A 12,118-nucleotide genomic window follows, 5' to 3' on the forward strand; every position below is an offset into this window, starting at 1 on the left:
ATTACACATAGTTTGAATTATTAGAAACTCTACAATATGTCTGCATTTGTTACATGAAAACTTACCCAAATAAGCAAGGAACCCCCCCCCCCCCCCCCAAGATAGATTTAGACTTACTTACCAGGGGAAACTTTGCAAATAACATTATTTTATGTTGTATCTTCAAAGTCATTTGGTTGGTTTAAATGAGCCAGGTTTTGGCCATAACACCCCTTTGGAACTATAGATAAACTGTACCCATGCACTTGCACAGCTCTCTTATCTTTTGATTTGGGACTGAACGTGTGCAAACTAAATCCATTTAAATGATCTGACATGAGCAAAAAGCTTTAGTAGAGATAGCTGGTATATTAAGAAACGACTATACTTGATGAATATTTCCATGGCCATACAAACATGGAAGTTTGTATGGAGCAAGCTTTTTCCAGCACAGCATGCGTAGGTCTCTCAGTCAGTTGCTTATAATAGCATCATGAAAAGGAACAGAGAAACAGGAATAAAGAAGATACCTTGAACATGTTTTAGCCACCGATTCCAATAGGACTTAAACATGGCTGGATTATTCTCCTGATACAGCTCAATTATAGCACTGTCAGAGGGGCAAATGGAAACCAAATGGCCTCAGAAGACAAGAAAAGTCAGATCTCTACTGCTTGACAAGGTCAGACAGAGACTACTTCAATTTTCAGAGAGTCAGAGGAAGAGCAGATTGCATTGCCTGGGTATAAACAAGATCTGAGAACTTCAGGAACTCTGCTGCTGAAACAATTACAATTCGGACAAAGCTCCACTAATTTATTAGTGCCTTGTTGTTCTTCTCAGAGAGCTTCATGGTGTTTTCTTGTTCTGTTCTACTGCACTCTCTTGCATGGATAATCAGTATGGCAGCTTGTGCCCTTAGTTCTTATGTTTATAGATCAGAAGGTTTGACTTGCTTATCATTTTTGGTAAACAGGATGCACATAAGAGTTGGCCTTCACCATGTTGGAACATTAGAGGAACATTTCTGCAGACAATGAAACATCCTCTTAGTAAAAAACAAAACAAAATAGAAGTCTTTCTCTCCCCCTCCCCAAATTCATTAATCGTAACATATATTCCTGCCACGTTTGTAATACTGATGCTGCATAAACACTTAACAGCATTCCACCATTGTTATTTTTTAGTTTTTGCTTCTGCCAGACTCATTTCCTGGTGACTACAGGGATACGTCCATGCAGGTTTTTTTGGCAATATTTTCATAATTAGTTTGTCATGTCCCCGTGTATGAGGTCCATGGGGAATGACATAAGGTAACATTTGTATTTCTCTGACAGCTTAAAGGAAAGTGGACTGTATATACCATTTTGAAATATTCTAATGGGGATACAAATGGCCATTGTTCAAATGGTAGCTAAAACTAATTGTAACTTTTAAATATTTATTTACTGTAGAGGATAAGGAAGATGACCTTGATGAAGATACGCAGACTCCATTGCCTAGGCTAAAGAGGATAAAGCATTTTTTTAAAGTCAAGAATGTCCAGATAGTGTTTGGAAGTGGCTCAGACACCTCCCTAATTCACTGAACTATAAAAAGGAGGCTGAGGTACAGCACAATCAGACTTGCAATATTCTGTTATAGTCACTCTCAATAAAAATGTCTTAGCCATCCTGTGGAGTTGATTTTATGATCTAAATCAGCCTAGTAGGACTGACCTTCATACACATATGGGTTAACAACATTCTAGAATAAAAACCAGCATAAGGAACATAATCAGAAAGCAACCTCCATGCAGATCCACATCTGCACAACACCAACAACACCCACACAGTTTGAGGGTATAGTTAAATACAGTGGTGATCTTAAGGAGAGAGTCAACATTTTAAATATCCATCTTCAATATGCCCATCTAAAAAACTATTTGATGGAGGTAATTTATTTTGAGACATCTTCTTAATGTAACTAAAAACAAAGACCAGATGTGAATTAAACAATCTTTAATTCAAGGAATCTTCAAGAATTTTCTTCACTGTATTAATTTTTCAGCCAGTGTTATAACCTCCATTTTAAATGCCAGTGATCCACAAAAAGGTTTCCAGTGTTTTGTGATAGATAATCTGGTAGCTAAGAACAAAAAATTGAATTCATCCATTTCTGGTGTTGCACCATTTTATATGTCCTGGGGAAAATGGTCATTATTAAAGCCTGCTGTGTGTGTGTGTGTATTTCCCGCAAAGCCTTCAGTCAAAACACTGTTGAGCTCCAAATAATGTGAATTGATTATTTCAATTGAAAAGCATCAAAATAAGAAAGTGCCTTGTGATTGACTATTGTAGCATGGAAGCTACTGTGGTGTGGTCATGTTGAAACTCTTGGAACATTAAAGTTCTTTCCCTTGTCAATCTGGGCAAGATGACACTTCTTTGTTCTGAATCTGGGGACTGACTTTTCTCCATGCAGCCTGGGGTTTATAAATTTACCTTCACAGTACAACATAGGATGGAGATCCATGATGATGATGATGATGATGATGGATTAAATTTGTTTAATGCCAAACTGTTCATAGTCCTGGTGGTTTACATCAAGATGAAGTCCAATAAAATGTCAAAGAAACTAAAAAAATCAGCAAAAACTAAAACAAAAAAAGGTGTAAAACATCCATGATAAAAAAATAAATGAATTAATAAATTTAAGCCACTTCTCTAATAACACCAAACCCCCAAATAACTCATAGAATCAACACCAACAGGATAAAAACTTAATAAGGTGAAGGTAACACCAGAAAGGACTCACAGGTCTGTAATTGTACAACTACCAAGAGAAGTACATGCCTTAATCATATTTCAGCCTGAGGAGGATAAGTCTCAAGATATCCAGGTAGTAACCTGGAGCCTTGCTTTAAAATTTCAGAGGAAACAAGTAGGCACAGCAGCTATGGATTTACTTGTTCAAGTCCTCTCCTTTATTGAACTGAATGCCACAAAGCAAGTGAAGCAGAAAACAAATGAAAAGATCTGGAGCGAAAATGTGGCAGAAGCTATGGCTGCAGAATCACCTAATTCTCAGTATACAGTTGATTTCCAGGATGCAATGCACTCTAATAAGTGAATCGTTTAAATTTGTGGAAAGTTTTAAAGAGGATGACCCATGTGTGGTCTGTATTAAAAACTTGAAAAATGAGCATGTCAGGGATTAGGAACCCTAGCCAAATATATGGTCAGAAACAGGACTGGTCCATTGAATTTTGTTGTCTGAGAGGAACAACAAGAAAGTTCTTCCTCCATATATAACAATCAACTGAGCCAGTAGTTGAGCAGGAGAAATGGGGAGCCTTCTCCCTTGCACATGGGCCATAATGTATGAGGAAGAAGGTCCATTGTTATACATGCATTCACTTCCACCACTTGGCAACTTCTGCATTCTACCCAGGATACCTGCTTCCTCAAGCAACTGTTTCTCTTATTCTCAGAGAACTAGGTCAGCAAGCAGTCCTGCTGGGAACTTGTCCAGCAAGCTATCTAAGATATTGTGTTTTCAGGTCTCAGAAACCCTTATTGCTATAAAATAGAATGGAGATATAGATATACAGATGTGTGTGTATACTCACACATGCACATGATGTTCAACTTCCACAAAAGTCTCTGGATTCGCCAAGCCTCAAATAAATACTATTCAGTAAACCAGTCAATAAACCAGTACCTTGTAATAGCAGAGAATATGTATTCTATGCATTCACCAAGGACCACCACCAATACATACACCAAATATGTATTCAGCAAGGACTCCCAGCACCTTGTGTTCATGGCATATCTGACACAAATCTCTTTGCTCTGTGTAAAAAAAAGAAAAACTCTAGACAGTAACCTTAAGAAGGCAAGGTTAATTGAATTTGACTCCTATGGTAGATTTATTACATGTTAGAACTTTGCTTCTCTTTGTTCTATCCAAGAAGATAATTAGAAGTGATTCACACATAATGTTAACAAATAGAGGAAGTTATCTGGCCACATCATTATTTATGATTGTACTTAATGTGCTACTGGATGGAGAGACAAGAATTGTATATCAAAACATATTTCTGACATGTTTGCAGATCCTGGGAAGATGCCTGGGTTTTATCTTGAAAGCTATTCATACAAATCACATTCTGTTCAAGTTGTATTATATTTACTGCCTTTGTATAAGGTTCACAGGAGAAAAATAGTAAATATTAAAAATAACATTTTCTGTGTAGTATTTCAAGATGGTTGAGCTGTTATTGTTGTTTTGACAATTCCCTATAAAACAATACTGAGAGATATCCAGTCTATTGTACTTTATGTCACTGGCGGGTAGGGTAGATGGGAGTCCCTGTTTGTGATGCTTTATGTTTACTTTGTTATTGGATTGCCATCTTGTGATTATTCTGTGGTCATTTTTGTACTGTTTTGGTCAATTTTTTGTGTATGGTGCTGTTTTTCATGTTCTTTATTGTTGTGAGCTACCCAGAGTCAACTGGATTTCGGCAGCATCCAGACTGAATAAATAAATAAGACAATTGTTACTCTATGTAGCTTTGCCTTGCTTCTTATTAGCAGAAAGTCATCATGGTGTCATACTGTGATCTTTTCCAGTAGCAGCTATTGTTTCAACTGGATCTTCTGGAACTAAGCCAGACAGGAGTGGGGTTTTGTTTTCAACTTGAAAAGAAAAATGCCCATGTCATGTGATTGATTAGGTGGGTACATCACATTCATTTTAAATCAGAATCAGGAACTGAATCCAAATGCTTTGTAGAGGTTCAGGAGAGGCCCCAAATGAAGAGGAACTGAGTGAAACTGAAACATCCTTCTGAATTTTTCTACTGCCCTTTTTACACGGATTTACATGCAGACATAACATTACTGCCACCTAACAAAAACCAAATCTCTTACAATAAAGTTTGTTTCATAGACGCAGGTTGGAACTCTACCATCACCAACAGAGTTGCTAAGTTTCTATTTGTGGCAATTTCTATAAAAGACATAAGTTATCCTAATCTTGGAGTGGTAACATATTTCTTTTTTATTTCATTTTCTATTTCATCATATATAGTATTATATTGCTTTATTGTATCATTTCATTTTTTTTCCCTTTCTGTTTTTAAAGTCTTAACTTTTGGGGTTTATGTGATTACTAAACTGTTTCTATTATACATGATCATTGCTTCTGTGTTTTTACTTTGCTGGTCATTAACCAGAAGAAAATAAATATGATTTCATTTGAGAATTATTTTACTTCAGCTCAGCTTTTCCTAGAAGGCACCCACATATCATATGGAGGAAAAAAAAAAACCACAGTCTATAGCCCTGGAGACATACAACAGATTTCTAAAAAATAAAAGTTGTGAACTTTGGAATTATGGCTTGTGCTACATTTGATAACACACTCAACCACCTTTTTTTAAAAAGGGTGGATGGCAAGAGAAACAGAAGAGTAGAGCCTTCTGAGGAAAGTGGCAAAACCTGAAGGCATCATACTCAGTATATCAAGTGAGGGAGGCAGCTATATATTATCAGAATGAAGCAAAAATGATTTGCATTACAATATTCAACTTTCCATTCCACCAGAAATCCAGTAATCCATCTTTTTCTCTTTCCCATACCCCAGACAACCCTGCTTTACCAGTCTCCTTTGAAATCTTACATTAAGCACACTAAGGAAGAAAACAAAACAAAACAGAAAATCCTTCCTTTTGGATAAATTGGTTAATCTTACTAAGAACAGGAAAAGAGCGAGATCAAAAACTCCAGGCGAAAGCATATTTCAGTGATCAAAATTCAAGACACAGATGACACAGCACACAAATGTATAGTACACCTAATTACCACTCTTTAATTAAACCCTGGGGGACGTTTCAGGGAACAAAATAAATGGATTCCCAGGGTTTTCTCTTGCTTGGAAACTGAACTGTATGACAGCCCCATTGAAAGCACTTGCCAAAGACTGGTCTTGCGCTGAATGGTACTGGTTAGCATGCTGCAATTAAAGAATCAGCACAGGCACTCAAGGAATTCATTATTTATACTTTCTGGAGCAGGGATGGGAAACTTTAAAAGTATTGCTATCAATTAACCTCTAAGGCTCACAAGGGCCAAATGTTCAGGAAAAGTGCACAAGAAAAAGATCAGGAGAAGAATGCTATCTGAGCAATTTGTCCCTTCTTGTACACACAGATCAGAAGAATTGTCTATATGAGAAAGGACAAAGGAGCTATGGACTGTTTCTGCCCCTTGGGCTATGGAAAAAGGGACCTCCAGCAAGGCAATGTATGGTGGGTCCCAGACATAACAACCATCACAATCTTATTCTGATTGTAAGATCTAAACTCATGTCTTCTGAAGTTTCTTAACTATTCCAGAGACCCTCAAATTAATCTTCCAAAGACTATGGATATTATGTTTTCTAAAAACGTCAATGGCCAGGTGGGTTCTACCCAAGCTCCACAGGAAAGGGGAAAAGTAATAAAGTCCCAGTGGGGCAAAGAAAACTGTACGGCCAGGTTTTCTTCTAGTCTGGGAGAACAGTTCCGGCATATACTCCGAGTAGCAATCAGCATCATTTTGCCAGCATTTTTGTCTTTTGCAAACCTTGATTGTCTTGCAAGAATATCTGGTAAATTTGCAGCTTTAGTTCACCCAATGTAACAATTTTATCGCTTTGTTTTCAAAGGTCCATTCACAAAAGACATTATGTCTTTTTTTAATATACTTAGCACACTCTTTGCTGACACCACCATTATTTTTTGCAAATCTTTTATGTCCCAGTTTAAACACTCAGCAGAATTGAGCTTTTTCTAGGCTGTGCAAGTTCACGTTGTAGGTGAGTTTTTCCATATTCATGGCTTATGTAGCAAATGCTGCCCTAGAAATCAACCCCAATATATATATACAAGTTTTTTTTAACCCCTTGGGTGAGAAATCTCCCAAAATAGCCCCGTATGAACTCAGAGGCATGGAATTATTGAGGAGGAAGAATGGGAACTGCAGCAGGACAAATAAAATGGAAAGATTAGAAAGAAAAGTTACAAGAAGTCAGAGAGAACCATCTAAGTGGATAATAGAGTAGAAATGGAAGAGAAAACTGCTCATAGAAAACATTTGAGATATTTAAAATTTCAATATATTGGAACCAAGCAGCATTGTGCCTTTTGTATAATGTCATACCAATGTTTCTGTTCTTCCTGATTCAGTTATTTTATGGAAAGCATTTTTGAAGGAAAAAAATTGCAAGTTGCAAAGCAAATATATATATTTTTTCCATATTTTAGACCCGAAAGGGTTATTGTTGGGAAAGACGGATTTATGGCAACCCTGAATATTTTAGGGCTCTGATATAGTAGACTTGCATTTATTCTCACTTTACAGGTTTGCCTGCAAGACTGATATAGAGACTGAATGCTACCCAGTTATACTCTTACATCAGATTGGGGAACTGTGCTCTGAAAGAGAAATAGAGAAGCCCTATGATGGCAACCACTGTTTATAATAATCTGGGTTCCCAATTAAAAATCCCTCTTACTTTCATCTGTAAAGCTCCTGTTCTATAAATTATGCTCAATTGACAAAGAAAATTTGAGGAACATACAGGACAAATGGGGAAAAACAAATCTTTGGTGCAAGTAATGAAGCAGAGTTGTGCTGTTCTGCTCAACATTGAGTTGAAATCCCATGCATGTTCAGCCTCCTTCGTTGCCACCATCTCCATGAAGGTAGCCACAGGGCAGGAAACAGAGAATATGTGGTTGCACGGAAAAACACCTGCAGGCAGATATACTAAAAAATAGGCTGATGCTTTGAGTAGCCAAGCTCTGGGAATCAGGGCTGACGTACTGGCTGTGCTTGGTTGGAGGCTGGCAATTTCCAAATTTAATGACTCACTTAACAGTAGGATGACTCACCTAACAGTAGGATGGTGATAAAGCAAATCTTTATGACAGGCCAGCTTCTGTGTACTCTGCATTTTGCTTCAGGCTGTGAAAGCCTATTCTTGACTACAACTGACCATGCTAAGTACCTTACCCTTGAATCTCAGTGGCTGCTAAAATCTTTGTTTCAGCTGAACTTTGATTACTATAAGACAATGGCTTTGTCTAATTGATTTTATAGCAGCTGCTGGTTCTCTCCATCTCACTGGAGCTACTTATTATTGCAGTCTTAGACCACCACCATGGCCAGATCAAGCATTCCCTTACATACAGAAGCCATATACAGCACTGACTTGCATGAAGATTGGATTTCTGTTAACTATAGGCTGAGGTGACAACATGGATTTCAGGTATTTAATTTTATTAAAAATTATCCAAAAGCAAAACTATCTTTCAGCATGCCCAGCCAATGTGCAAATAATTATAATTGGAAAGAAGAAGGCATTTAGCACTGTTAATAATATAATCAGCAACTTAAAGATCAGTATCCCATATAATCCTATTGGAACATTGGGGCATAGATGTAATGGGTGGGATATTGTCATGTTCACTGTTTCAATGTGCATTGTACATCGTAACGTTTCGCATGTCACGTTAAGTTGCTGATGCATGTTCTGTCTAGGAGGGGGCTGTGAACTCCTTCTGCTGGGTTTGTTATCTGTCTTCAGGGGAATGGAAGGTGTTTGGGTTATCTACTGTGTTCAAGGTTTTCTTCCCAGGACATCAGCAGAACTCGTTACCAGCACCTGGGGTTGGGGAATTTGAAACGGTTGGGCGAGGGGAGGGATTACGTTTGTACCGAGGGTTTTTAGTTTATTTGGCACACTTTTGCTCATTCTCAGCTTTCTCTGTATTTGCATACTATTCTTTAATAAACCAGATATTCTTAAGCTCCTGCTTCTGAGTCTGAGTCTCTTAGGATAGGCAATCATTACATAAAGCTGAGAATCCACAAATTTTTACTGTTAGCCTCTTTCCAGATTTGATCTGTGAGGTAGTAGAGCTAGCGATGACAGAACCTAAATCCAAGACCGGTGGAAGTGGCAAAATGAGTGAGGGGGTGCCAGATTCCATGGTTAGAAGAACAGAGAGGAACTCTACCCCAGAACTATGTGAGGACCAGGAGGGTTCGAGTTCCGGCTCAGAGGAAGAGGAGGCTGGAGAAAGAAGGGCACCTGAAACCACCGGAGAGTTGCCAGGTAAGCTAATCACCTGGGATGAGGTGCAGGGACCTCTACCAGGGACATCCAGGATGTCCTGGAAGCAGCGATACCCGTTATCCCCAACAGTTGTAAGGATGCAGGGGAGGCTGGTGGGCTCAGAAAGCTTAAGATGCTACAAAAATGACAAGACTTGAACTAGCTCCAGAGACAACAAACTTCTGATGTGGAATCAGAGGCAAATTCCTTGCAGCAATTATCAGACTATCAAAATATTAGGATGTATAATGTAAACTAACACATTGGAACACAAAGTAATCTGAATGCAGATCCTGGCCTATAATATATCCCACCTCTCTCTTCTAGATGTTCTTCCTCTTTTCTCCTCTGAGACCTGCTTCTTTTCACTTCTTCCATATCTCCTTGTCTCAAGACAAAGATTTTTGCCCGGAGGGGGCTGGGAGAGGCTGAGGAAAGTCTTGTTTCTTTATCTGGGCAAATCAGGACTTAGATTAGACTTGTTGTCCAACACATGTTGAATATGTGCTTAGATGAAGATGCTGATCCCAAAAGATCAGCTCCCAATGTTGGGGTGGCTGAATGAATGTGGCACTAGCCCATTCACAACACACCAATGATTGACTTAGAATTAGGTCTTAGATAGCCAAGAGGAGGAGAAGCAGGCTAGATTCAGATTGGAGAAGGTTCAACCCAAGATGGAATGAGAAAATGCCAGGAAGAGAGAATAAAAACAGCTGTGTGAGACTCAGTGCAGAGACTGGGTATTTGCATGGCAGTGGGGAAAGATGGTTTGGTACATATTAGGTTTAGAAATGTACTGTTCCTTTAAGAGACTGCTCAGTCTGTTGGTGAGGTGACGACTATTAATTCTGGGCTGTTCTTACTATGTGATGCTGCAGGATTTCCCATAGAAATCAGTAAGCTTAGTGTGGGTTAATATTAACATTGTACCCATGCTATACTGTTTGTTTGCACACTGTTTCCTAATGAAGTAAAAATTGTACAACGTTCTCTACTACAGGTGGGGATTTCTTTCTTGGATGTCCCATGAAAAAATAGGAATTGCTCTTAGGTTTCCCCTTTGGAAGAAGGTTTGGTAAATTTTTTAATTTTTTTTTTATTAAAGGAGTTTTTTACAAAGTAAAAACAATACAAATTTAAAGAAAAAAAGTAAAAGAAAAGTGATAATTGGAAAGAAGAAAAAAATAAAGAAGCTTCCAATCTTCTTTACAGCAGTTATAAATGCATTTCTATTTTATCCTCTCTCTAAAGTTACATCATGGCTCCCTTCTTTATGTATACTACCCTTTCTAATCATCAAACCCATAAATCAGAAGGTTTAGTAGCAGGCTTGATAGGTATCAGTCCTATAAAAGCTGGTGTAGGGGTGGGAAATACCCTTGGAGGGAATCAGCTCTCAAACTCAGAACTAGCTTCAGAGTTACAACAAAGGCTACCTAGATCTAGTAGGACTAGCTAAATAAACCTCCTCCAAATTTCCAGACCTGTTGGTATTACAGTTCCCAACATTCCCGGCTAGCACAGAGTCACACTCATTTCACAGCTACCTGCTTGAGGAAGGCTGAGCCAATTGCTATTGTTCGTAAGAGCAAGCTTAACCGTTCACATCTCTCTAGGAACCACTCCAGAAAAAACAGCTGTAGTAGCAGAAGAGTCCTTTAGCATATTAAATACAACACCTGAATCACACCAGATTCGGACACCAAATTCAAGGTCACTTAAATCAAGAAAAGAAACTTCCTGTGAAATTCTTGTGCTACAGTCATTACACAAATCCCTTAGTGCAACCAAGGGGCTTCTCATTCTCTTCTTTTTATTGTTTCGTTGTCTTACCTCCTCAATGTATCTGCCAAATGACATCCCTTGGCAGCTGAAAAACAACTGCACTTACAGTATTGATTCCCCACCACCCCGGCAATATGATATTGACACGATGCAGCACTCTCTTACGCGGGCTGTTCAACTAATTGTGGGACAAACCCCCCATATTCAGAAGACACTTCAGAAAACTTCACAACTATTGCTGACAGGAAAACCATCACTCCCTCCTGCAGAGAAGCACTTTATTCATACAAAGGCAGAGAAAGAACTATGTTTTTGTTCTGCTTCCTATCCTGGCTACAAAATGTATAGGCTAGAGGATACATTTTGTGGAGGAGGTCTAGTGGTTAAGGCGCTGGGCTAGAAACCAGGAGTCTGTGAGTTCTAGTCCCGCCTGAGGCATGAAAGCCTCATAGGAGGAGGAAGGAGTATTAGGGATGCTTGCCACCTTGAGTTATTTATAAAAAAAAATAAAGGCAGGGTAGAAAATAAATACATAAATACATGGTGAGAGCAACTGAGCTGGTTAAGAGCAGAAGGCATGGATTTTCCCCCTTTCAGCCCCTCTAATACAATGCCATTTTCAACATTCTAACCAGTAACAATTATTATAATACATACATACACATACATATATATACACAATCATGTACTCAGGTGGCAAACATACCTAATACTCTTTCCTCATCCTCTTTTCCCCACAACAACAGCCCTGTGAGGTGGGTTGGGCTGAGAGAGAGTGACTGGCCCAAGGTCACTCAGCCAGCTTTCACACCTCAGGCGGGACTAGAACTCACAGACTCCTGGTTTCTAGGCCACTACACTACACCAAACTAACAACAACAACAATAGAATAATACCTGGGCAGGGCAGCAGTGACCATACCTGGCATGGCTACTTCAGAGAGGGAGGCATTTGCCCTGGATATGCTGGATGAAGATCAACCTTTGAGAGTAATCAAGCACCTGGGGCTACTCCACCTGGCAATGATCAAGAGCAGCTGTGCTTGTAGTCAGCCTAGCACCAGATCCTGCCCTGCTGCATATAACACAGAGCAGAGGCATCTTTCATGCCTTCCCACCTGGCAAGGGCATTCCCAGACTTGATTGGGTGAAGCTCTAGCCAATCAGGAGCAAGTGGGTAGTAGCAAGCACTTCAACTATTCTAT

This window comes from Candoia aspera, chromosome 7 (assembly GCF_035149785.1).
Source record: "Candoia aspera isolate rCanAsp1 chromosome 7, rCanAsp1.hap2, whole genome shotgun sequence".
Taxonomy (NCBI): Eukaryota; Metazoa; Chordata; class Lepidosauria; order Squamata; family Boidae; genus Candoia; species Candoia aspera.